At 40.4% G+C, this 22,773-nt stretch overlaps 1 non-coding gene across 1 annotated transcript; it reads left to right on the forward strand.

The window, feature by feature from the left end:
• Positions 1 to 18,508: 18,508 nt before the first annotated feature.
• On the forward strand, positions 18,509 to 18,569 carry LOC129481431 (U7 small nuclear RNA). Its single transcript, XR_008657424.1, has one exon. It is a non-coding gene; the product is annotated as a U7 small nuclear RNA (small nuclear RNA).
• Positions 18,570 to 22,773: the final 4,204 nt, after the last annotated feature.

Raw genomic sequence — 22,773 nt, forward strand, 5'->3', positions numbered from 1 at the left:
GCAATGTGGCAAAATCCTGTCTCTACAAAAATCAGACGTGGTGGCATACACCTGTAGTTCCAGATACCAGGGAGACTGAGGTGGGAGGATCGCTTGAGCCCGGGAGGTTGAGGCTTCAGTGAGCAGAGGTTGCACCACTGTACTCCAGCCTGGGCGACAGAGTGAGACCGTGTGTCAAAAAAACAAAAAACAAGAAATTATAGCATAACAACTATTTACCCAGCATTTATATTGTATTATGTATTATACATTACCTAGAGATGACTTAAAGGATACAGGAGGATTTGTATAGGTTATATGCAAATATCATGCCATCTTATATGATGGACTTGAGCATCCATGGAATTTGGTGTCCCTGGAGGTCCTGGAACCAATCTCCTGAGTTACTGAGGGGTGATTGTATTCATAGGAAGACTACAAAAAGAATGTCTCCTTCACAGGCAATTTTGCCACCTGTATAGTCACATCAGGTGTGTTTCTCTGTACTTGTTATTAGGCTACATCTTTGACTTCAAATTACTGATTTTTTAAAAAGCTTTAAGTAATAAAGATATCATACTGATTAAATTTCTACGATAATACTATCTTCCTTGAAACCCTCCTTTCTCTCCCAGAGCTGTGGGAGGCTGAGGTGTAAGGGTGGGGTGGCTTCAGCACAGTGTTTGAGGAGTGGGCACTGAGTAGCATCCCCTGAAATCTTGTGGTGTACAGCCTGTGCTGACCGCCCAAGGCTGCTCTGCACTAGCCTTTTAGCCAGAGTGGGTTTTCTTTCAAGGACAACTTTTCTTTTTCTTATTTCTCTTCCTCCTCTTCTCTTACCCTTTTCCTTCTCTTTCCGCTCTTGCTCTTCCTCCTTTATTTAGAAAATGTATAAGTTAAAATAATATTAATAACCCTATTACCCATAGATAACTGCTGTTATCATTTTGGTGTATATCCCTCTGATCTATTTTCTATAAATATTAGATGTTCACCAAACGAACATTTTGACCAAATGCATAAAGATGGAATGCTGAAAGGAATAGTATTGCCAAAGCTAAATCTTGCTGTCCTAGAATAGACTTCCAGGATACAAGTTTGACATTTTATAAACATTATTACAGTTTTGTTATTAAAATAGTCAGAATTTGGCACTGTGGTACAGGGACTTAATTTCTTAGCATATACGATCAGTGCTGTTAATGTTTGTGATACTGGGTGGATGTTGCCTTTGATCTGAGTTGGAGGAGGGAGGAGCAAGTCCTTTATTTATTTGTTTAGTTTGTTTTTGTATTATTATTTTTGCTGGCTCTGTCCATATAATACAATATGAGTGGTAGTTTCTTTCCAACTTATTAATCTTTTGTCATATATAACTGACTTGTCTTCTCTGTGACTCCTGGACCTGAAGATTTTCTTGGCAATGATGATGTGGTTTCATTTTAGACTTCCTCACCCCAGCTTTGTGCACTGTTTGAAGGAGAATATATCTGGATAATCTCAGAAGCAGAAGTGAAATTGTTGTCCTTCTACACATTTTTCCCTGATATTTTTGTACTCGCTGCTTCACACAACCAGTTGAGAGAAAAATGCGTCCTTAAGCTTTGGCTCTAAAAGTGTGGCTGTGGAGCAATGAAATTGGCTTTCAAGATAACAGAGCTGTTTTGGAATCTCCATCTGCATCTTAGCTTTCACTGCCTGCACACTGATTTCAATATCTTCCCTGGAGAAGAATGACAGAAGAATCTTTGCAGAGGTAATATGTGACAAATGTTTGCCCTCTCAAGGTACCCTCAGTTTTCAACAATTGACTGCTTTCCCTGCAAGCAACCATTGACTGTTAGTAAGCATGCTCTTTAATATTGTTAGTAGACTTGCCATGTCAATGCTATTATACACAAAGTACAATGCTAGGCCAGGTACAGTGGCTCATACATGTAATCATGGCACTTTGGGAGGCTGAGGTGGGTGGATCGTTTGAGCCCAGGAGTTTGAGACCAGCCTTGACAAGATAGCAGAACCCCATCTCTACAAAAAAAAAAAAAAAAAAAAAAATTACCTGGGTGTGGTGATGTGCATCTGTAGTCCCAGCTACTTGGGAGGCTGAGGTGGGAGGATCACCTAAGCCCCAGAAGTTGAGACTGCAGCGAGCTGTGATTATGGCACTGCACTTCAGCCTGGGTGATGGAGTGAGACCTTGTCTCAAAAAAAAAAAAAAAAGAAGTGCAATGCTAGAGCTGAACTTTGTTATATAATAACCAGCCATTCCATCTTTGAACATCTTTGGCAAGTACATGACAAAATCTTGAGTATCATATAGTTTGCTGATGGATGCAGGAGATTCTAGGATACATCTGGAATGTTCACCGACATTTGAAAATGAGTCTTTGGATACTAACAGCAAATATTCAAATATAATGCCTTGTTCATATCACTGACGTCATGCTGTTGTGATGTTTACTTACATGGTGATGCAATCATTGATCATACGTTAGTTCAAGGATGTCAGAAGTGACATTTGAAGAATGCATCCTGCTGTTTAGCTTTCCAGACTGAGACAGAAGGTCAGATTTTCGCCAAGTGTGGAAGCTGAAGACAACTTTAGTAGATTCTTAAATATGCACAGAAATGTATGTTGTATTTATATAGTTTTAAAATATTTCTACTATTCCAAATCTATACTTTAAACAAGTACAAACATCTTTTTTGATTATAGTAAAATATACATACACAAAATGTACCATTTTAACAATTTTTAAGTATACAGTTCAGTGGCATTAAGTACCTTCAAATTGTTGTGCAGCCATCTCCACCATCCATCTCCAGAATGACTTCCTCATCCCAAGCTGAAACTCTATGCCCATGAAACAATCATTCCCATTGTTTCTTACCCCTAGCCCCTGGAAAACCACTGTTCTACTTTCTGTATATGCGAATTTGACTACGTACCTCATATAAGTGGAACTATTTAGTATTTGGCTTGATTTACTTAGCATAATGTTTTCAGAGTTCACACATATTGTAGCATTGTCAGAATTTCCTTCCTTTTTAATATTCCATGGTATGGATATACCACATTTTGTTTATCCATTCATCTGTCAGTGGACACTTGGGTTACTTCTATCTTTTGCTGTTGTGGCTAATGCTGCTGTGAACATGTGTACAAATATTTGTTCAAGACAAACATCTTTCAAGAGACTCTTTTTTAAAAAAAGAAAATAAGGTGTCTCTTAAAATATGTTCTTTGTCATGAATGTAGAGAGTAGAACAATAGATAATGGAGACTCAGAAGAGTGAGGGGGTTGAAGTGGGGAGGATGAGGAGAAATTGGTTAATGAGTATGATGTATATTATTTCAGTGATGGATGCCCTAAAAGCCCTTACCTGACCACTGTGCAATCTATGCATGTAACAAAATTGCACATGTACCCCATAAATTTGTATAAATAAAAAGGAAAATAAAAAATGTGCCTTCTTGTGATCAGTTTTATTAGAGGGTGCCTTATCACAGTGTGGTCAAGGAAATGCTGCCTTTACGGTTATAAACACACCCACCACTTTGAACAGTGTTTAGTTGAAGGCATTAGTACTGCCTGAGGTCAAGAGTGTGGTTTCATAATACTTCAGAGCAGTCTCACCAGCAGACTTGGCAGCAACCTTGAGCAAGGCCTGTCAGGGTTGTTGGAAAACAGCGTGGTGTTTTCATATCTTTTGCTCTGATAGCTCTTACTTGTCAGTACCTTAGGAGGGAAAATCTGGCAGTAGTGTTTGGTTCCTTAGTTCACTCTGAGCTGGTTAAATGCTCACTGGATATGCAGATATGATTTATTTCAGCGATATGCTTCTCTGTGAGCCTGTCTCACTGTGGCAGCTCTGGAATTTCTGTTTATGGATGACATTCTGTTTGGAAGCGGGGCTGAGGTTCTGAGCTACAGGCTGTGTTTGCACAGTAAGCCCCCTTGATTTTAATTTGTATTTTTTCCCAAATCTGGATGGTAGGGGAGCCCAATGGAAAATATAGAGCAGCATGCTCCCGCCTGACTCCATGCAGTGGTCCAGGGGTTTTGTGGTGCCTGGGCATCTTGCAGCGACATGTCTGCAGGTGCTTTTTTGTGGAGATGTGGGAAATTGAAATTAGCTTCCAGCTTTGTAGTAACAGAAGTGAAATGTTTTGTACCTTTATAGGCCTGATAAAAATCAAATGTGATTAACTGGTGGTTTTAAACAATGCCAGTCAAATCTGTTTGTTTACGTTGCTCACATTTTCTAAAGGCACATGATCTATCTGAAGATGGAGGCTTATCTGTGAGTTTACTGACAGCATTGTGTATTGTGTTATATTTATATTTCTTGTATGATCTTTTTAGTCATTTTTTGGAGTCTGTCTTGGTCTTTTTACTGATGGGTTTATGTGTGGATTTATAGGGATAAATAATCTTTCTTCTTTTTTGTGGAGTTGATAAATCAAGGACTTTTTAAGTCCTTGATTTAAATAGGTGACCTCTGGAACAAAGTAAACACACATGTTTAATACTTAGTCATATAATTTATACATTTGGCAATCAGTCAAATACTCCGTTCCAAAGAATAACCATGAAACTGTTTGAATAAATTTTTTATTTCAGCATGCAAGATGTAATCAAAGAAATGTGTCTCTGGGAAAAAAGATAATTGCGGTTCTTTTGTGCCATTAAAATTTCAAGTGTAGTGAGCTAACCTGGCACTGTATCAGACGTCTAGGTAAATAATTGCCTGTTTGCTGTTGGAGTCTGTTATATGTTATGCATTTTTGGTGGCTCTCTACAGTTCTGGTTCTCTTATCTTCCTAATAGTTCTTCTTTAGACACCGTCCCTGGAACCTCTGCTTGGGTTGCACATGTAAACGTCACCGACAATTCAGCCCTAGTGGTGAGCAGCCTGTTAGGTGCAGGCTCACGTGGGGAACCAGTTTGCTTTCTTTTGGGTGGGGTGTCAGGTTTATGAGGATCCAGCTGGTGGAGGGCTCTGATTATGTGGTTTTGACTCAGCAATTTCCTTACTGTCTGAGAGGTGTGGTCAGAGCTTAGATTGTGCAGGAGGAAGTGATAGAAAAGGAAAATGTACAGTGCCGTTTTTGCACTGAGGCCCCTATTTTAGGAATAAACTCTAGGGGTCAGAAATGTTGATGTTTAGATTAAATCTGACTTCTCATTTTCTGATCTATATTTTGTTTCCAGAATGGTTAATGTAACTCCTACTAGAATAAACAATGGCATATATTTCAAGTTTAATGTTATTCTACATTTTTGAAAATTTAGTAAATAATAAAATCTTAACCTGTTCACGTATGCTCTAGCTTGTCCTGCCCCTCTGTCTATATGTGGAAGATAAATTTTGTACACTCTTCGCAGTCACAAGTGTTTAAAGATACATAACATTAGAAAGTGATTTTACCAATTCTTTTTCTTTTCACAGGTTTGTTGCTGACTGCAACTTTAAGGTCCCTTCAGAGGTCAAGGCTATTCAATTTAAAACAATCATGCAGTGTTTCTTTGACGACTGCAGTGTGTTGTGCAATTTAGTTTTTTTACCCCTCAATTTTTTTGTTGCCTTGAGTTATCATTTGGAGGTACTGTTTTTGATACTGTATCTCAAGACCATGATTTCTTGGATTTTGTGTGTGTGTGTTTTTTAAATGTACTGAACTTCCTACTAGAGACTTCTTTCTCTGTAAGATCCACTCCTTTGTGGGAGCCCAGAAGTTTATGAGAAGTAAGAGAAGGAGTATCAGATAGTGAGAGGTGTGCATCATGGTTAAATGAAAACAAAACCAAGGTGTTTGACTCTTGGCAGAGAGAGATTTGGAAGCTAGCTCTGTTACCCACAGTTCAGCCCTGGTGGTGAGCAGCCTGGGCTCCAGCCTCTCACCAGCAATGGAACCAATGGATGTTGAGCAAATTACTTAAGTTAAAGAAATTACTTAAGTTGTTTGAATCTTAACTTCCTCATCTGTAAAAAGCTCATCCTACAGGTTTGTTAAGGGATCATGTTTGTAAGACCCCAGCACACTGTAGATGTAGAATAAAATAGTAGTGGTTATTATTAGGGCTATTAGGGCTTCCTCTTCAGAGGCAAAAAGGTTTTAGAAGGTGGTTATGTTTTCCTGGTATTTTATTTTATCATTTACCATTGCAGAGGATAAAGAGTTGGAAATGAGGACAGCCTAGACTGGCTGAGAACCTCATTGTGTTGCTCAATTGAATTCCATTGTCTAAACTCGTTCATTTTTACCTTTTCTCCTGCTTGTTTTGTCTGCTGTGGAGCATGCTGTTAAAAACAAAATAGATCACTGTAAAATGTTTTCTATCCTGGCACTTTGGAAATAAGTTACTCTGACAAAGCTGTTCTTTCCGCAGAGAGTAGAGGCTTTATGTTTATTTTCTTCTCATTACAAATTTTTTTATTGTTAAAATATTTTAAATGTTCAGGAACCTACTGAGAATAATACAATAAATGCATATATATCCAGCTTCCATTTTTATCAAATGTTAACATTTTGATGTGTTTGCTTTATGTATGTGTGCATATTTATTTATTTAGAAAAATAAACATCACATTTTCAGTGTAAGTTCAGGGACCTTGCTGTCTAGTCATTGCCCTCTCATGCCTAGGAGAGTGCCTGATAAGTGTTTAGTAGGCAGGCTTCAAATAAACACTGTGCATCTTCTCCAGTAGCCTTCTTCTCCCTTCTTCCCCTGATATAATACACAAAAAGATATTGAGCAGGGAGAAGTATCATGCTTGGTTCAGCCAGTGACACAAGTGTTAGTTAAATAAGGACTGAGTTAAATAAGGACTACCCTGAAAGAACTTTAAATGCTATGATATAAGGTAGGACAGGTGAATTCAGAAGTAGCTCCTGTGGGAAGCAGAACATTCTCCCTGCATTTGCAGAGCCACAGAGTGGCTGGTTATTGGAAGTAGTCATTGGAATGAACTTGAAGAAGCAGAGATGGGGCAGGGCTTTCCAGGCTGACAGGATCATTGATTGACAGCTCAGCAGTGGGAACAGTGTTTGGAGAGATTAAAACGAGGTGATTCAGAGTTACCTGAACTCTGTTATCAGAGGCGAGTATCAGGAGAAGAATAAAGTGGCCAGAGAACAGGTATTGGTTGAGCATCCCAAATCTGAAAATCCCAAATCTGAAATGCTCCAAAATCCAAAACTTTTTGAGCACTAACATGAATCCACAAGTGGAAAATTTCACACCTGACCTCATGTGATGGGTTGCGTTCAAAACATAGTCAAAACTTTGTTGCTTGCACAATGTTATTAAAAATATTGCATATAAAATTACCTTCAGGCTATGTGTAGAAGGTGGTTGGAGACATAAATGAATTTAATGGGTAGACTTGGGTCCCATTCCCAAAATATCTCATTATGTATATGCAAATATTCCAAAATCAGAAAAATTCCTGAAATCCAAAATACTTCTGGTTCCAAGCATTCCAGAAAGAGGGTATCCAACCTGTACTACATCTGATGAGTAGTGTTAGGCCCTTACCTAATGGAGCAGAATAGCATGCTAGAAGAAGAGCTGATGCTGTGGAAGCAGACCATCTTGGATTAAAATTTAGTTCCTCTTTTATTGGCTGCAAGGCCTAGGGTAAGCCACTTAACCTCTCTGAGCTTCAGTTCTCATGTCAGGTATGTTCTCACTTTGGCTACAAGAGGTTAAGAGCATGGAAGTGGGTTCTTGCCTAGCCATTCCATTCTGTCTTAAGTGCTCCTCTTGTCTATGGAAATTTGAAACAGGCAGCTAAATGATGAGAAAATTAAGACTTTTTGGTTGGTCACATATGTACAAAGTGACTTCCTTTACATGAGGTCATTTGCCAAGTGACACAAGTACAATGTGAAATTGTCTTGCCTGCCAAATCCGTACTTCTTCCTGTATCTTGTGAAAAAGTCCAACATCTTCTTAGTCATCGAGACAGAACCAAGGAGTCATCTTCAATTCCTCTTACCCCTGCATCCTTCCAGTCACCAAGCAAGTTCATTTTACCCCTTTATTAGCTCATTCTCAAGCCCCTATCACTTGGTGCCTGGATTTCTGCTACAGCTGCCCATTTGCTGCCCTTCTTCATTTCATCTTTCCAACTGTAGTCACAGTCCTCTTTCTAAACTGCAGGGATGATCATGTTAGTCCCTGCTTAAAAATGTGTCTGTGGTTCCTTGGCCCACGGGTGAACACCTGAGACTCCTAGTTGAACACATGGGTTTTTATTGTCATGCCCTCTGATCTGCCTTCCTGTCCCTTGTGGTTCCTTGCTGCTCTGCCGTCTCACCCCTGCCTCTCTCCTTTGATTTGTCCTCATCTTTCTAGACTCAGTTCTTGGCTATTTCTGCATAGTGGTTTCCAGAGTGGATGTGCTTGAGAACACAGCCTGTTTTGTCAAAAATTAACGTGTTCTTAGTGTCCAGCATGTTGTCTGACACATAGAAGACTCTGAAAAAGGTTAGTGGAATAGAAATGGATAAGAAACGACTTTTCTATCTTCACCCAGCCAGGAGGACTGAAGCTGGGTAACAGAAGCATTCTCTCTCAGCACCTTTTTGCCTCCATCAATTCGGCATCTGCTCAACAGCCCAGCTGTTGATGGGAGAGAAGCATATGGTTGACTTGAAAGAGGCAGCTGGGATGTGATTGGGTGTTCAAAATATATTCATTCCCCTTCCCCCATATAGAATAGCAGTAATAACACCTTCTATTTGTATTTGCATTCTCCTTGAGTGCTTCCACAGACATGATCTCATCTGGGCGTGTCACTAATAGCCTGAGTGCTAGATGGAGAATGTGATTGTCCCTGTTTTGTAGATGCAGAATAGGAGATAAAAAGGAGTAAATAGATTTGCTCAAAGTTAGTGAATTGGTAGTGGTATAACCAGACTTCAAGCTCAAGCAAGTCCCCTTCTCTTTTCCCTCCTCTTTGATAACCAGCAGAACCAGGTTATATGAAATTGATGTTTTTACATGTAATCATCGGAAAGAAAAGTTGGCAAAAGTAACTGTGTTTGAAAAGTTTACTCTGTGTTAACTTTGCATGTGGGCATTCTTTGTAACTGTTAATTTACCCAATCCTCTGGTTCTGGTTAAGCGCTCAGACTTATATGCCTTCTTGGGGTCACTTGGCTGAAATAGCTTGAAGCACGTGAAATAGTGTCCTGAGGCCCACTCTGGATAGAGATGAAGGATAGAGATGAAGGATTTGTCATATTTCAATTGGTCAGTTTGGGAATATTATTGACTTCAAGCTATTTCCCTGCCTGACAGACTAAGTGACAATAATAAAATCTTAGTACTTCTTTCTTTCTTTCTTTCTTTTTTTTGTTTTTTCTGAGACAGAGTCTTGGTCTGTCGCCCAGGCTGGGGTGCAGTGGCGCAATCTTGGCTCACTGCAACCTCTGACTCCTGGGTTCAAGCAATTCTCTTACCTCAGCCTCTTGAGTAGCTGGATTATAGGCACGTACCACCATGCCCAGCTAATTTTTGTATTTTTAGTAGAGACGGGGTGTCACTATGTTGGCCAGGCTGGTCTTGAACTCTTGACCTCGTGATCTGCCCACCTCGGCTTCCCACAGTTCTGGGATTACAGGCGTTCTTAGTACCTCTTAAGTTAATATTAAGTACTTCTTAAGTATACATCCCATTCTGTTAATGAAATGGTTTCTTCTCTCCTAGAATTCTGGAGTCTTTGAATAAACTTAAGTAGGACAAGTTAAAAAAAAAAAAAAGGCTCCCAGCACTTAACAGTCATATTCTTAATTTCCAGGAATTCTAAATTTTGAAAATTACAGCCTCTGAAGTGGGCTATTGCAGGGAAACTGTTCCTACATGTCTTATTAAATTCTATGTTCTTAGCAGCAAAGATGAAGAAGGCAGAGTGAGACTGAAAATGCAAGGGCAAAAGCAGTTAGGACACAACCAAGATATGCAGACAACATGCAAGTTTTGGATGGGAGCTTTTTTGTTACTGTTTTTTTGTTACTGTTTTTTGGCAGTCACTCTGTTGATAACATGAAAATCTGTATAGTTTTGTTGTTATATCAGTCCTCATTCTTTTTGTCTGTTTCAGCATTTGATTCTTGAGTTATTCCAGCTCTCTTGTCCCCAGCCCCTGTGAAACCTCTCTTCTCTTGGCTTCCATTATACAGTGGAGTGGTATTCTGGGTCTGTTATCTTTTCTATGCTATTGGCTACTTTCATCACCTCACTTTACCATTCAGACATGTTGATGGTTTCACTTTATTTTATTCTCTGGTGATATTTGTGCAGATGTATACTATTTTTTTTTCCTGTCTGGGTATTTCTTGTTATTTGTTTTGCTGTCTTCCTAGGCTCAATAGCTTTTAAAAAGTTGACTTTAGAATGTTTGTCGCAGGAAAAGACCTTCAAGATCACATGCTTCATTGTTCATTTTAGAGGTAGGTGAACTAAGACTCTGGGAGGTGATGTGGCTTAATTTCATGGAGTCACTCATTTGGTGAAATCAGTCTAGAAACCAAGGTCCTTGACCCTCAGTACTTCTTAGAGCCTCTGTTTATTTCTGATACCCTGACTCCTGATGGTCTCCTGTCCCATGATTGTTCCCTTGGCAAGGAACTTCAGAGCTATATGACCCTCACGTTTCACCCCTTCTCCACAACTATCAGATATCCAGCCATTCACCAAGACCTATGAGTTCTTTCTATGATTTTTAAATGCTACTTTTTAGTAATTTTTAAATTTTAAAAATTTAAAATTCAGTAAAATTCACTTTTTGGAAGTGTATAGTTCTGTCCTAGTTAGTTTGGGCTGCTGTAACAAGAATACCATAGCTTGGGTAGCTTAAACAACAGCCATTTATTTCTCAGAGTTTTGCAAACTTGAAGTCCAAGATCAGGGTGCCAGCTAGCATAATTGGGTTCTGGTGAGGGCCCTTCTTGGGCTTCACAGATGGATGCCTTCTTACTGTATCCTCACATCCAGAGGGAGAAGTCATCTTTCTTCTGTCCTGTCTCTTCTGATAAGGGCACTAATCCCATCATGAGGGCTTCCTGCTCATGTCCTTCCCAAAGGAATCCTCTCTGAATACCATCACATTGGGGACTAGGGTTTCAACATATGAATTTTGTGGGGTGGGGTGGGGGTGGGGAGCACAAGCATTCAGTCTGTAGCAACTTCTGTGAATTATTTTTTTTTTGAGTTGGAGTTGCACTCTTGTTGCTCAGGCTGGAGTGCAATGGCACTATCTCGGCTCACCGCAACCTCTGCTTCCTGGGTTCAAGCAATTCTCCTGCCTCAGCCTCCTGAGTAGCTGGGATTACAGGCATTCACCACCAAGCCTGGCTAATTTTGTATTTTTAATAGACACAGGGTTTCTCCAGGTTGGTCAGGCTGGTCTCAAACTCCCAGCCTCAAGTGATCCACCTGCCTCAGCCTCCCAAAGTGCTGAGATTACAGATGTGAGCCACCATGCCCGGCCAGTTCTGTGAATTTTAACACAGACATTAATTCATGCAACCACCACTGCAAACAACATACGGAACAATTTCATCACCCTTCAAATTCTCTGGTGCTGCCTTTTTGTAGTTGAAATCCTCTTTCCTCCTGAACTCCTGGCGATACTGATCTGTTCTCTGCCTTTATGATTTTTTCTTTGTAAGACTATTATATAAGTGGGATTATACAGACTTTTTGAGACTAGCTTTCACTTAGCATAATGCATTTGAGATCTATCCACATTGTGTGTATCAAAGGTTTGTTCCTTTTTATTACTAACTAGTATTCTGTTGTATGGATGTGCCGTGGTTTGCATACGTATTCACCCATTGCATTCCCAGCAGCAGAATATGAAAGTCCTAGTTGACCTGTATTTTTGCTGGCATTTGATATTTTCAGTTTATGCAGTTCAGCCATTCTAATAGGTGTGTAGTGGTATTTCATGATGGTTTTGATTTGCATTTCCCTAATTATTAATGATATTAAACATCTTTTCATATGTTTGTTTGACATTCATACATCTTGTGCCCATTACTATATGTGTTATGCCCATTGTCATTATCAAAACCCTGTTCCAGGTGGTTATTATGCCTTTTTATATCAACATTGTTGCTCACCTACTGCAGCATATGCCAAGGTCAAAGCACTGAGCCAGGAACTTTATGTACCTAATCTCATTTTATCCTTAAAATCTTTGTGGAATTAGTAGTGCTTTTTATTTTTGTGGTGGAGAAAATAAAGACCCCATGTTCAAAACATACTGAGTGCCTACCATGTGCAACGAGCCAGTTGTACCCATCTGCTAGTCCTGTGGGACTAGCAGTCACTGACTTTAAGCAGGTCAGTGTATGAATCAATTTCCTTTTCTGTTAAATAGGGATCTGTATTATGATATGTTCTCTCAGGATTGTTGAGTGAGGGGTTTTAAGAGAGAATGCAGGAAACATGCTGAGCAGGAGATCTGGCTCATGATGTATTCTGAGTAAATGTTAGCAATAGCTGCTTCAGTGTTCTTCAAACACCTCATACTGACCTGAGGTGGTTTCTCTCCCTCCCTGGCCACTTTTATAGTCAGTAACAGAAAGGTTAAATGTGCCAAATGTTTTACTTTGAGTCCATTCCAGCTCCAATGTTTATGTAAAAAATGATATCATAAAGGGTTGATCTAGTTAGCAAGGTTATTGTGCTTACAGTAGGCCAGATTGTGGAAATTATCATATTAGTAAAAAAGAAATTGGGCTGGGCATGGTGGCTCACGCCTGTAACCCCAGCACTTTGGGAGGCCGAGGTGGGCAGATCACCTGAGGTCAGGAGTTCAAGACCAGCTTAGCCAACATGGCGAAACCCTGTCTCTGCTGAAAATACAAAAAATTAGCTGGGCCTTGTGGTGAATGCCTGTAATCCCAGCTATGCAGGAGGCTGAGGCAGAGGAATCACTTGAACCAGGGAGGCGCAGGTTGCGGTGAGCTGAGATCGTGCCATTACACTTCAGACTGGGCAACAAGAGTGAAACTCTGTCTCAAAAAAAAAAAAAAAAAATCGTGATACAAGTAAGATCTTTTAAAAATTATTAAATCATCCATCTTGAATTATGTGAGGCTTTATGTATGGAAGCAAGAATATGTTTAAAATTACCTCCCTGCTATTTCCTGCTAGATTGCTGGGGCTTGTTTTCTCTTAATCTTGCCGTTGCCAAGCATATATCTGATGCCTGCTGTGTGCCAGGTGTTAGTCTCTCTAATCCTCACAGCAACCCTTTGAAATAAAAGATATCCGCATTTTGCAGAGCAAAACATTGTGCCTGAGAGGCCAGTTGCCCTGCCCAGTGGAACCCGGTCTTCTGACTGAGTCCTCTGCTTTTATCGGCACCCACTCTGCCTCAGTCTCATTGTGATGGGGGCATGAAAGCTACTGTCACTAGGAACACTGGCATACCTTCCCCCAATATGGCATCTGTTTCCTTCGCGGGGACTGTTTCCAGGACCTTAAGGTCACACTTGCCTACCACAAGCCCTGAAATTAGATGGTTTTATTTTGTCTAAAAGGCCCACTGTGGAAACAGCATGAACTTTGAAGTCAACAATAAGTTCAAGTGGTGTCTCCACCGTTTTATTTCACTGCCTATGTGATTTTGGCCAAGTTACTTAAACTCTCAGAGCCTGTGATTCTTCACCTATAAAATGGGAATAATACATACCTGGTAGAGATGTGGAGAGAATTAGAAATAACACAGTAGGCTGGGCATGGTGGCTCATGCCTGTATCGCAGCACATTGGGAGGCTGAGGCTGGTGGATTACCTAAGGTCAGGAGTTTGAGACCAGCCTGACTAATATGGTGAAACCCTGTCTCTACTAAAACCAAAAAAAATTAGCCAGGCATGGTGGTGTGTGCTTGTAGTTCCAGCAACTCACGAGACTGAGACAGGAGAATTACTTGAAACTGGGAGGGGGTGGCAGTGAACCGAGATCGTGCCACTACACTCCAGCCTGGGCAACACAGTGGGACTTCATCTCAAAAAAAAAAAAGAAACAATGCAGTAGAGTGCTTAATAAGTGCTTAGGACATTGTAGATGTCCTAACCAGATGTCTTTATTAACTGGTAGCTACTATCATCACCATTGCAGGACCTTCTGACTTGTCTTGGGGGACTGAAGAAGCTGTCCAGAGTAGTGGTTAAGAATATGGGCTCTGGAGTAAACTGCTTGGATTTAAATCCTTGTTCTACCACTTATCAGCTGTGTGACTGCATAACTGAATTCCTTCCTGTACCTCAGTTTCTTCCATCTACAAGATGGAAATAAATAACAGTTTCTACCTTGTTGGGATAAATGATTTTAAAGAGTCGAGAACTGTCAGGAGGTTGAGTTGAAATGAATTTATTTTGATCATCTACTGCCATTGTTTCTTCCCATGACATATGAGTCTCTTTTAAATTTATGATAACATTTCTTCTTTACTTCCTACTCAAATTGAGATTTCTCATTATTTGTATTTCATGCTGATAAAAACATTTGCTGTCACATTTTTCCTAGAAATGCAGATTAAATTGTAAAAATTACTATTTTCATCTAAGAAATTGGATTAACTAAACCTATAAAGGACAGCTTTTTATAGAGAACATAATTGAGAATTTTTTGTGGAATTACTATAAATAAAATCAGGGGTAGTAAATCACAATTTTATAGGTAAAAATATTAAAAAACCTAACCAGCTGCCTGTTTAAAAAAACACACATACATATTCCATTATTTCACAGAAATTATTTGATTCTCCTGTTTTAATCTTGAATTTGGCTGGGTTGCATGCGAATTACTCTTTTTCTCCTTCAAGATGATACCAGTCACATGGGCCCATAGTATGTGAATCTACCAGGAAGAAAACAGCCTCTTAATTTACTGTATGTCTAGAAATCAAATTTGACTTATACCCACGGGCAGTATGTGGTGTTGGCTGGGTTTGCATCATTATTCTGAAGTCTGTACTGATGTCCTGTGACTAATATGTTCCAGCTGTCTAGGTCACTGCTTTGGAGTACAATTTATTTGTAGTGGTGATGCTGCAAATAGGAAAAGCCTTCCCTTTTGTTGGTTGAAAGCTTTCCTGGTAATTGGCAAAACAAGCATGCCTCTTACTTGGAGAGAAACTGGAAAGGCGGCTAAAGAGTCAATTGTACACAACCACTTTGGAAAACAATTTGGCATTAGAGGAGTTGAACACGTGCAATCCGTAGCCCAGCTCTCCTCTCCTAGGTATATACTCTGGAGAAATTCTTGTCTGTGTGTACCAGAGGACAAGCAGTAGAATGTAAATGACAGCATTATTCAAAGTAGCAGAAAATTGCAAAATCCCCAGAGGGTCCCCAACAGTAGAACAGAGCAGTAAATTGTGGGTATGTTCACACAATGAGAACTGTATCGTGGTGACAAAATGAATGAACTAAAGCCACATGAGTCAACAGGGATGAATCTCAAAATCTTAAGAGGCAAGTCTAGAAGAACACATACAGTATTGTTTCATTCATAGTAGTCTTAGAATCAGCAAATCACAACAACATATTGATAGCACATATGTGGCAAAACCATAAAGAGGAGCCAAGGAATGACTGACTCAAAATTCAGGCTAGTGGTGAATCTTGGTGGTGGAAGTGGTGGTGAAGGATGATTGAGAGACATGCAATCAGGAAAGACACACACACGCATGGCTTCCAAAAAAAGAAAAAGAAAATCTAAACACTGACTGGTATTAGGTACATGCGATTTATTTTATTATTCTTTACACCTATATATGTTGATAGGTTAGTTATCACTGCATAACAAACCTCAAGACTTAGCACCTTAAAACAATAATACACATTTGTCATCTCACTTAGATTCCATGAGTAGGCCAGAAATTTGGGAGCAGCCAAACTGGTTGGTTCTGACTCGCAGTCTCTCATGAGGTTGCAGTCAAGATGTCAACTGAAGCTGCTGCCATCTATTTGAAGGCTTGACTGAGGCTGAAGGATCTGCTTCCAAGATGGCTCACTCACATAGCTGTTGCCAGGAGGCCTCAGTTCCTTGCTGGTTCTTGGCAAGAGGCCTCAGTTCTTTCCCACGTTTATCTCTGCAGAGCTTCTTGAGCGTGTCCTCATATCAGAACAGCCAGCTTCCCTCCCAAAACAGAGATGGAAGGTGGAGTCTTTGGACTTTTGCAGTCTCACGCCAGCATTTCAGCAATATTGTAGTGGTTCCTACATGCCAGCCCTTTTGTTCCTTGTGGGACGGGACTATACAAGCACATGAATACTGGGAGGCGGGTATCACCACGGGCCATCTTGGAGGCTGGCTACCACAGTTACTCACTTTTAAATATATTTCACAGTAAACATTTTTTTAGAGACAAACTAAATTGGTGAGCTCATTTTTCTTTAGTAATAGTGCAGCCATCCATTTAAGTGAGAAGTTTTATAGATATTGAATGTGTTACCAATTAGTATGGATTTAAAGAGATGTCAGTGATGTAGCTGAGTATTTGAGTGGCCTGAGCTTGCCTGACAGGAACGTGCCTGAGACAGGGGAGTGGGTGGGAAGGGACATGAGGAAAGGAATTTCAGTAATACTTGCGCCGGGATCTGTGGTGGGAGATGGGATTATATGTGCCTGGACTTCATTCTACCCGTACCTAGATCTGGTAACAATTTGAGACTCTTGATTTTGAAGAGAATTCTCCAGATGAAGGGCCATTGTGATATTAAAATCTGTTCCAGCCCCATACTTTTTCCCAAGACCATCTTTAATGAAAAAGGAGAGAAAGGTCCACCGCTTGCTACTCACCCCCACATCTAAGAGCATTGCCAAAAATGACCTAGGCAAGCAAGGACAGGGGCCTTAGCTTAAAAATCCATGCAACGATTACATTCTAATTCATAATTTTTACTTGTTTTAATATTAACAACTTTTAAATTATTGATTCATTTGCTTAACCTTCCCTCACCAAAATCTTTGAGTAACATTGATGTTTCTGGAAGCTATGTCATGTTTATTTTTCTTTAGCTTTGTTTAGCTCTTGGCATAACTTCTTAGTGAGTATTCCTGGGGGTCCAAGTGCTCTGGGTTGTGAGGCAGTGAGTCGCACCATCTCCCCTTTGTGGATCCCAACATCCTTGTGAACAGCTGTTGCAGCCCTCAGGTGAGGAAGCAGCCGGAAGAGGTTCTCTCCATTTTTAATGAAGCTAAAAAGTGGAGGAGATAGGCCTGAGAGCCAGGTGCACGGGGTTCCGGACTGGCTTTCTTTAGGCTTTTGTACACCAGTACTTTGCGTGTTAGTCACTGATACCGCTAACTCTCTGTGTCGACAGAATTCTGTTGATTAGCAGATGAAGCGCCAAGTCGGGCCATCATGCAGAAATGTCACGTTCTCCCCAACTGTAGTTTTGGTGCTGCTTCCATCTTTATTTGCAGAGAGCTGTGTTTGTGGCATTATATTCTAGTGTATTTTGCATTTTATAAAAATGAAAGGAAAATCCTCAACAGCAAATGATAACTGCCTTTCATTATGGTGAGGTTAAAAGTCGCCAGGGATGCAGTGCGATGCTTATTTTCCTTCTATTAGTGAACAATGTGCTCTTTTGAGGAAGAAGGAAAAAAAGTGCATATATGTATATAAATGACAAAAATACATTAAGGGTTATTGTGTCCACAAGAGAAGTATAATTACTAATAGTAATTATAGTAATTGGTAATAATGATTATAGTATTAATGGTACTATTAAGAAAGATTGTGAATATATGCTTTCAGGGAGCACACTGCAGTGCCCGGCTGCCTCCCTGGTGTGATGTGTTGTTTGGCCATTTGGCTGTGGGGCTGGTTTTAAGGAAGGCATCGTGTGGGAGCAGGAGGGTGGAGGTGACCTGTGTAGTGAGACCAGCCCAGGGCTTGGGGTCAGAAGACAAATAGGAGTTTAATCTCCGGTGCTTTCTAGTTGAATATCCTTGTCAGAAATAATCTCTGATGCTTAGCTGCCTTCTGTGGAAAATGGGATCCATAAACCCTACTTACCTCACAGGGCTGTGATCAAATGTGATGGGTAACGCCAAAACAGAAGGTATCGTCGTGGCAACAGGAGTATGACTTTCAGGCCACGATACCACTGTGCTGCAAACTTGTGTGTATTGTAGTTGAGTGTACTGTAGATTGGATCTGAATACCTTCGCTGGAAAGGATTTGAGGAGGTTGAGCAATTCCTGTGTGGTTCTAGGTGGGTACGTGGATGCCTTCTAAGTGTGGTCTCAGAAATCCAAGGTCAGAGTAAAGCTCAAGGCATTGAAGCCCCAGTTTTTGTTAGAGTGGATGTTTGGGCTACATCACTGCCCTGAAATTGCTGTGATTCGACAGGAACTGAGGCAAACTTTCAGCTATGAGATGAAGACCTAATGCATGGCAACTATAGGGAATAATAATGTATACTTGAATTTGCTAAGACAGTGGACCTTATGTGTTCTCACCACACACACACAAATGGTAACTACACTGTACGGCTCTTTTAGAATTTATCTAGCAAGTTTTCTTGTTTTTACCAGAAAACTCCTCAAAGAAAAGGGAATTGTATGAGGTGATAGATATGTTAAGTAGTTTGTGGCAATCATTTCACGATGTATACATATATGAAACCATCACCTTGTACACTTTAAATATATGTAATTTTTATTTGTCAATCATACTTCAATAAAGTTGAAGGAAAAAAAAAGAAACTTACAGAGGAATTCCTTTATTCCAAAATTTCCTAGAGTGGGTGGGGCTGATAGTTGTTCCCCACATTCAATATGTGATGGGATTATTTTTTCTTTTTTTACTTTTTCCCTTATTAAAAAATTGTAGCAGTATTTTAATTTAGAGGCTTATCATATATTAAGAACATGTTCTCAACTGAAATAGTATTAACTGTAAAAATTCTTGGTGATAACATGCATGTTGCTTTGCTTATTCTTGCAGCGTGACGACAGCATGTATGATCCCTGAATGGGCCTGTGGGCATATTTAGTCATTCATTTTTGATCAGGAGAAAGAAGACAGCCATCATTTGAAAGGTAAGTAAATATTTCTATGCAGCTTTTTATTGTAAAACATTTTCAACCATACTGAAGAGAATTAAGAGAACGTACAATGAGTTCCTGCGTATCTACACCTTAGCTTTAACAGTTATTAGCATTTTGCCACATTTTTTGGCGTGTGTATAAGTTTGGACATTTTTTAGCTGAAACATATAGAAGTTGCAGATATTATGACATTTTTTCCTAAATTCTTGGGATGCAGCTCTTACAAATAAGGATATTCTTCCCTGAAAGACATTTTAGAACTACATGACACAGAACCATTTAATTAAATTTATAGTTTTGTACTGAAGTGTGTAACTGAGTTATGCTCCCTTCATTGTTGATAGAAATAAAGTCAGATTAAAAACATTTTTAGGCCAGGCGTGGTGGCTCACACCTGTAATCCCGGCACTTTGGGAGGCTGAGGGGAATGGATCGCTTGAGCCCAGGAGTTCAAAATCAGCCTAGGCAACAAGGTGAGACCCGTCTCTAGAAAAAATACAGAAAAATTAGCTGGGCGTGGTGGTGCACACCTGTGGTCCCAGCTATTCAGCAGGCTGAGGTGGGAGGATCGCTTGAGCCCACAAACTCGAGACTGTAGTGAGCCGTGATGGAGCTACCGCACTCCAGCCTGGGTGACAGACAAGACCCTGTCTCAAAAAACAAAACCCAAAACCATTTTTAATAGCAAGACCTTGTGTCTACAAAAAATTAAAAATTTAGCCAGTCATGGTGGCACATGCCTGTAGTCCTAGCTACTTGGGAGGTTGAGGTGGGAGGATCACTTGAGCCCATGAGTTGGAGGGTGTAGTAAGCTATGATTATGCTACTGTACTCCAGGCTGGGCGACAGTGAGTCCCAGTCTCTCTCTCTCACACACACGGAGAGAGAGAGAGAGTGATTTCTTTAATGAACAGATAAGTAATATGAATTTGGTATGCGAAAAATCATGGAACTTGTACTGTACATATACCCCAAGAGAGAAATTACTGTGCTTTCTTCACGTAATCTACCCGTCCCCGCCATGGCTGATGTTTCATGGTTAGGTCAGTGGATCTGATCACCAGCCCCACCTTCTCTCTGATCAGGATTCACAAGTAGACCAGGGCTGGGCCTGGTGGCTCATGCCTGTAATCCCAGCACTTTGGGAGGCCGAGGCAGGTGGATCATTTGAAGTCAGGAGTTCAAGACCTGCCTGGCCAACATAGTGAAACCCTGTCTCTACTAAAAATACAAAAGTTAGCTGAGCGGTAGTGGCATGTACCAGTTATCCCAGCTACTCAGGAGGCTGAGGCAGGAGAATCACTTGAGCCTGGGAGACGGAGGTTGCGGTGAGCCGAGATCACGCCTCTGCACTCCAGTCTAGGTGACAGAGTGGGACCCTGTCTCAAAAAAAAAAAAAATTAGATCAATCTCTGTGCTCTAATGTGATCAAAGATCTTAGCTGATTTTTTAAACCTAAACTTGTAGGAGAATGTGGAAAGAATATGACTGGTACTGTGAAGTTGATGTTATATAGGTTAATATATTAAAATCATCAATAGAGAGATTAAAAATGATTCCCAGCCTCATAATTTGACTACCTACATTGAAACTTTACTTAAAATCTCAAAGACATGTTCAGCTATGATTACAGTTGTAGATCTTTACACATTATAGCCAATTACACCATCAGGTATCTGTGGTTCTTGCACGATGGCTGTCGACTGTTCTCCTTTCCCATCTCAGTTACTATTTATTTATGGTATCTTCCTCAAGTGGTCCCTGTGTATCTAAGCATTGCTTCACAGACATTTGTGTCTATAAGGTTGCCTATTTAGAGCATATTTTAAAGGAAGTCTATTTAAGTGAGCCATTTAGGGCAGCAGTGGCTTCTTATACTCTCATTTCTGATTTAGAACAAAAGGTCGGTGATAGCAGTAAAGGTTCTTCAAAAGATACTGGCATTCAGGAGGAGTTGTGTCTGGAATCATGGGTAGCTCAGAATGATTGAGTTTTGCTTTTTTATTCTCTGGCCTCTCTATGGTTATGCTTTGAAAAGAGGAGGAGTGAGTGGGACTCCACGTGAGGCAAAGGGGGCTTTGAAGGATGAATGAAGGGAAGACATATGGGGCCCTGTCTAGTCCTAGACCACTGAGATATGGTGATTTTAAAAAACTTTCTACTGAAGTAGAAGATACATATGGAAAATAGACATATTATAAGTGTATAGCTCAATATAACTTCACAGATTGAACACATCCATGTAAGCAGCACCCAGATTAAGAAATAGAGCATGACTAACGCAATCTCATGCTTCCTTTTAGACACTACAGTTGACTCTTAAATAATTTGGGGATTAGGGGTGCGGTTGAAAATCCAAGTATAATTTTGTCTCCCTGAAAATGTAACTAGTAATAGCCTACTGTTGACTGGAAGCCTTACTGACTTACTACATAACGACACACACACACACACACACACACACACACACACACACACACGTATATATTTTGAGATGCAGTCTTGCTCTGTTGCCCAGGCTGGAGTGCAGTGGCACGATCTCGGCTCACTACAACCTCCACCTCCCGGGTTCAAGCGATTCTTCCTCCCGAGTAGCTGGGATTACAGGTGCGTGCCACCATGCTGGGCTAATTTTTGTATTTTTAGTAGAGACAGGGTTTCACCATATTGGCCAGGCTGGTCTCAAACTCCTGACCTTGAGATCCACCTGCCTCGGCCTCCCAAATTGGTGGAATTACAGGCGTGAGCCACCACGCCCAGCCAACGACATATATTTTGTGCATTCACAGCATACCTCACATTTCCTTAATTTTTTTTTTTTTTTTTTTTTTGCTATTTGTAGGCTATGTGGTTTATCTGTGAGCTTTTTCAAATTGTTGCAAATCTCCAAAAAATTTTCCAATGTGCTTATTGAAAAAAATCTGCCTTTAAGTGGCCCCTTACAGTTCAAACCAGTGTTGTTCAAGGGTCAACTATACCCTTGCTCCATGGATGACTACTCTCTTGACCTCTAGGAGCATAAATTAGTTTTGCATTTGTCTTTTCTTTGTGTGTGTGTGTAATATATAATGCAGATTGTACTCTTTTGTGTCTGGCTTCTCTCAACAACATATTAGATTCCTGCATATTATTGCATATAGTTTAGTTATCGATTGCTCATTTTCATTTCTATAGAGCATTCCATTGTGGGAGAACATAACCATTTATTTATTTTACTAGATGTGGGTAATTGTTTGGGTTTACCCATCTGGGGCACCCTCCAGAGGAAATGGGACTTAAACAAGGTTTTCTCCTCATCATGGTTATAGTGGAGTTAGTACCAGGTTGTGCCCAGCTTCTGCTGTGATATGAGGGAGGAATCCAGACAGCAGCGAGAAGATTGAGACACACTTGGGAGAATTGGGTGTGGTTTCATCAGTGCTGTGCTGATTCCTGCTGCTCTTCCTGTGACTCACCATGTCCTTTCTCACGTCGTTCCCTACTGGCACATGTTTTCTACGTCCTCTTCTCTGCTATTATTGCTTTCTCTACAGCCCCACCAAGGAGACCGTGCAGAACATATCAAACAACAGGCAATCGATGAATATTTAAAGTTCATTAGGTGTCGATGTTAAGTGTTAGGTGAGGGGCAAAGAGCTGAACGTTTGGGCTTGCCCTTGAGGAGCCTGTAGTATAGTTATCAATTCACAGGTATGGC

This window comes from Symphalangus syndactylus, chromosome 4 (genome assembly GCF_028878055.3).
Source record: "Symphalangus syndactylus isolate Jambi chromosome 4, NHGRI_mSymSyn1-v2.1_pri, whole genome shotgun sequence".
Taxonomy (NCBI): domain Eukaryota; kingdom Metazoa; phylum Chordata; class Mammalia; order Primates; family Hylobatidae; genus Symphalangus; species Symphalangus syndactylus.